Here is a 5,285-nt window from a genome sequence, read left to right on the forward strand (position 1 = left end):
AATAGACCGCAACGGGAGGTAGCATTTTTTCAAGGTACACAACATTGTATCGGGACAGGGCCGGGGTGATTGCAATTCGTTTTACCTGTTTCAAGTGAAAAAAAAACCCGCAAGTATCCCAAGAACGGTGTATTGGATATAATTGTCTCGCTCGAAATACTTTGCAAGCTGAGGAAATGGAAATTTTAACTTAATTTTCTATGCAAACAGATATCATTTTAATGTTTGTATGAAACCAGAAGACCGAACCTCGTTGTTCGGTTTCTAAACATTTGAGCAATCCACTTGTCAAATAACATTTTAAACACTATTACTGAACCGGCTTTCTTTTTTCTTCTTCCCCTTGTTTTTTTTTTTTTTTTTTTTTTTTTTTTTTTTTTTTTTTTTTTTTTTTTTTTTTTTTTTTTTTTTTTTTTTTTTTGGGGGGGGGGGGGGGGGGGGGGGGGGAAGGGAAAAGAGGAAAGGGGGGGGGGGGGGGGGAAAAAAAAAAAAAAAAAAAAAAAAAAAAAAAAAAAAAAAAAAAAAAAAAAAAAAAAAAAGAAAAAAAAAAAAAAAAAAGTTTTTTTTTTTTTTTTTTTTTTTTTTTTTTTTTTTTAAAAAAAAAAAAAAAAAAAAAAAAAAGAAAAAATTTTTTTTTTTTTTTTTTTTTTTTTTTTTTTTTTTTTGGTTAGTCAGTCGCTTCAAATTACAGTAACCAGAGCTTAGTGCTGGCTTTGATGAGTCTTGCAATCCTAAAGATCGGAACAACCTTCAGAACCTTTCCCTAGGGATCATTCGTCCCTTTGTACGCCGGGAGTAACTTTTCTTTGGCGTGAAACAAATGTTGGTAAAAATCAACAACGTTCTCTTTGTTAAGTTAGGGGTATGTTCTGTTAAAAAAATATTAAGAAATGCCGAGTACTTGCGGGAAAGTTCTCAGATTTCGGCTTACGTTTTATACATAATGTTTATATGCACCTTTAGCATATCCTTCATAACTGTTCTCTGCTCCTGGGTTGCAGTGGTCATGGTGGCTGAGGGAGGGGGTAAGGGGGTAGGAGGCGAGTTTTTTTTCTGCTTTCTCCCTTGTAACAATTATTGGCCTAGCTAGAATAAAATCAAAATGTAATTAGAGGTAGAAGCTTGATTGTAATAACTAGTATTTGCCATGCCTACGTTCCCCGAGACTTAAAGTGTTTTTTTTTTCTCCATAAAGGGCAATACTGGTCACAGGATGTCATAGTGCTGGAGACAGTCTCGTGATTCACATGGACAGACAGACACACAGTAAAGGGCAATACTGGTCACAGGATGTCATAGTGCTGGAGACAGTCTCGTGATTCACATGGACAGACAGACACACAGTAAAGGGCAATACTGGTCACAGGATGTCATAGTGCTGGAGACAGTCTCGTGATTCACATGGACAGACAGACACACAGTAAAGGGCAATACTGGTCACAGGATGTCATAGTGCTGGAGACAGTCTCGTGATTCACATGGACAGACAGACACACAGTAAAGGGCAATACTGGTCACAGGATGTCATAGTGCTGGAGACAGTCTCGTGATTCACATGGACAGACAGACACACAGTAAAGGGCAATACTGGTCACAGGATGTCATAGTGCTGGAGACAGTCTCGTGATTCACATGGACAGACAGACACACAGTAGCTTTAGGATAAAAGTGCTCATCAAACCACAGGTTAGTGTTTGTGGCATTTGTCACCTTTGCGAGCGAGGTGTTAAAGGAAATATGTAACGATATTGAAGTCATTTTTGATGCTCAAAATAGCCTTTACTGAGAAAACTTTTAAAGATTGAAAATCACGTGGGAAGTATTTATAAACCAAAAATGACAAGGGAGGTTACGACTGTTAGATTGCAAACAGCAAACTTGGAAAATACTAAAAACCTACTTCAAAAAAATACTTCAAAACCCTAAACCAGTTCTGCCGACTTGGCAAGTCTATTGTTAAAACTGAACAACTCTGAACAAATACAAAACCTATTCTTCACCCAGAACTTCTTTTGAGATGCTGTCGTTAAATTTGAAAGTTAATTAGATAAACGCATAGCAATAGCTCACTTCGAAAAAGAGTGTTGGCATGGGCCGAGAGTATCGACGCGAATGCTAATGGGATTATTTAGGGGAGGGGGGGGGGGGACAAATAAGTGTGGCGAAACGGAATGCTAAGGGGAATGCTGATTGCAGCGTAAATAACAGTCAAACCAAATGTTCTCTTTCGTGCAACTTTGCAATGTTGTGGTGGGAAATGTTGAATTTCAGTTGTATGATGATCAAGCAAATTGGCAAACAATATTGTAACAATGCGTTGAAAAATCTTCGGAAACATCACCCGATTTGACTGTATCAAGTCGAGAGGTGATAATGGACCAGATGACATTCTCTGCAGCTGTCTCGCAGAAAGAATTGCTCCAATTTGTTTTACATGTTTAGTGTAGTCTTTCCGTCCTCTAACTGGTTTCTTTGTCTTTCCTTGACTTATTATAACCCTGAAATCACCATCTCATTCAGTTTTTCTCTCAGAGCTTCATCTCGCGATCGTTTTTTTTTATAAATTTAGTAATTTTATTTAATAGTTTATTTAATACTTTTTAAATTTTTAATTAGCAGGACTCTGTTAATAACAGTACGCATGTACTGAAGGGTTACCCTGGATAAACATTCTCTTTTTTTTTTTTTTTTTTTTTTTATTATTATTATTATTATTATTATTATTATTATTATTATTATTAATCCCACAAACGCTCGCGCGCATACTCTCGGCCCAGGCCATCACTTTTTTTCGAAGTGAGCAATAGAAAAAAATGGTCTGAAATGTCAAGGAGAGCTTTTGTTCTTTGTAGCTTTTGATAAACGACTTTTCTAAAGTGCTTTCACTATTGGTTTCTTTTATAAGAAAGATTGAAAGTAAGTCATTTTTGGTGCCCTTCAAGCTAGACATTTTTACTTCCGGTTCCTGTTTGTGTTGATATGCAACATTTCAGATAAACACGTTATCACGCAGTTATTTACATAACTCTTATTTCTTTCCAGGAAAAATTCAAGCAGAGAATGGGAAAAGTAGGAAATCAAGAATGGACAGGAAGACAACTTTACTATGACGTTTGCTAATCAGGTTAGTAGAGTACTTTAAACACAGTAAGCTGCAAGTCGCAGGTTGCTCGATAGCAGATTAACGGTAATTATATGGCAAGCGCGCCGAGGGAGCAGAGAGGGGAGGGAGGGAGGGCAAGGGGAAAAACAGCACAAACGAAAGGAGGGGAGAGAGAGGAGAGGGAAGGGAGGACAACCGTCCGAGGGGACGGACGCCGCCGAGGGGGGACGTAGTCCAGGACAAAAATTGACCAAGGTCTTGTCCGTTTACTTGAAGGTTTTGCACAACTAAATTAAGCAGAGTGAAAAATGAAGGAAATAGTTATCCAATTGTTATTGGTGATTTAAAATACAGAATTTAAATGAAGTAAATCCTGGATTACCATAATCAAACTTTCAGAACCGGGCCATACAATTAACATGTAGTGCCGCCGACGCATAAAACTTTGCAAAACAAAACAAAACAAAAATATTCCTTCATATTGAAATGTCACAAAGGTTTGGTCATGTGAAAAATAAGCCAGGAAATTTTAGTATTCATAGAGGAACCTGGATACCAAATTTTGCATTACAAAGCCAAGATGCCGTTATTTTTCTCAGAGAAAAACTTGGTAAAAATCTTGTATTCACTTCAGGCTGGTTTCCATAAGATTGTTTGTGTTCGCCAGAGTTGTTTGATTTTGGTCGCTGAACTTTTCGGACAACAAAACTCTCCTTTAGTAATATGTTACAAATTAAAGCGATTAAACGTAGGCCATTTGACGAAAATTTAAAAAAATAGGTTTATGCGCTTCTCTATTTTTCTAATTTACTCAAATTTCCGAGCGATTTATCGCAAACGATCGAATGGAAACCGCTTTCAGTGTCTTTTCAGCTGCTAGCTGTTGTTTGGAGTAAACATTAATGATGCGCTTAGCTGTTAACAACAAACATTAAAATCGAGCGAGTTCGACTGAATTTGATGTGTTGCTTTTGAAGTTGAGTACAACGTTTAAAATGTTTTTGCGGTCGTTGCTTGGCATTTCAAGCGTCTTCTCTTCGACGAGTTGAGGGCTTAAAAATCTATAACTGTTACTGATATGCTTTTTGTATGACACAATTTATTGATTTATTTTTTTATTTCTTATCTTCATGCAGGTTGCGGGAAGCTTCAAGACAGAATTAATCAAGGAAGATATAAACCATTCAAGCCAAGCTAAGCCAAGCCTTATCAATCAAAGGTAGAAGACAAAGTTAACGAAATTTAATTTTAAGATTTTCGGAAAGAATCGCAGATTTTGATGTTTTGGAAAACCATGGCCACTCGCTAAGGTTAAGCTCAAGCTCAGGTCAATTGACTGTACTGGAAGAAAGAAAATTTCTAAAACAAGCGTAATTATTATTTCAAATTCTTAGTTGAATCAGAACTTTAGTGAATTGACTACTGGAAGAACAATTTTTCTTAGTTTTGTAATGACAATTTTTGGCACTGGCGCGTCTGTGTTGACAGCCATTTAAATGGTTTTCATTTTCCCGCCAAAAGACTTAGAAAAAATAAGAGCGCTCAAAATACTCATGTGCCAGTTTGTTTTAAATAATTACTTCTTTTTAACATCTGTTTGAAAATGTTTAATTTTCCCGCCAAAAGACTTAGAAAAATACGGGCGCCCAAAATACGCATGCGCCAATTTTTTTTTTATTGAAATCTTAATTTATTTTCATGTCATTGTACTTTTTTATAAACATTGTCAATAAATTGAGTTCACAATGTGTATTTTGTCTTTGATCCTTTAAAATATTGTATTCAATAAAGTCAACAGTCTTCTTTGTTTTGTATTTTCTTATCTTTAATAAAATATTTGAACAAGTAACTTGCATACAAGTGTTTCTCGTTTTAATTATCTTTATTCACTTTAAAGCAATAACTTAATTAGTTAATTGATTTCAATTAAATAATTAACAAAGTGTGAAGAAAAAATCTTCCCTATATATATTAAGTCTTTTGGCGGGAAAATTTGAAAAAATTTGCACAGCGTTTCCCCTGACAACATTTTCGACAAAAAAATTCAAAACGGCTTCACTTGAAATTTTCCGCCAAAAAACGTGTAAACAACACCTCGTGCAAAAAATTGTTGTAAAATAAAAAGCCAATTTCGTTCTAAACTTCAAATTCTCGAAAATTTTTTTCCAACTTTCGTCTTTAA

At 35.6% G+C, this 5,285-nt stretch overlaps 1 long non-coding RNA gene across 1 annotated transcript; it reads left to right on the plus strand.

Moving 5' to 3' along the window:
• The first annotated feature begins 1,208 nt into the window (after positions 1–1,208).
• LOC144641819 (uncharacterized) lies at positions 1,209–4,771 on the plus strand. The gene is made up of 3 exons (XR_013568632.1): positions 1,209–1,686; positions 3,043–3,124; positions 4,240–4,771. It is a non-coding gene; the product is annotated as an uncharacterized LOC144641819 (long non-coding RNA).
• The last annotated feature ends 514 nt before the right edge of the window (positions 4,772–5,285 follow it).

Source organism: Oculina patagonica, chromosome 2 (genome assembly GCF_052425735.1).
Source record: "Oculina patagonica isolate OP01 chromosome 2, crgOcupat, whole genome shotgun sequence".
In the NCBI taxonomy this organism is placed as follows: Eukaryota; Metazoa; Cnidaria; class Anthozoa; order Scleractinia; family Oculinidae; genus Oculina; species Oculina patagonica.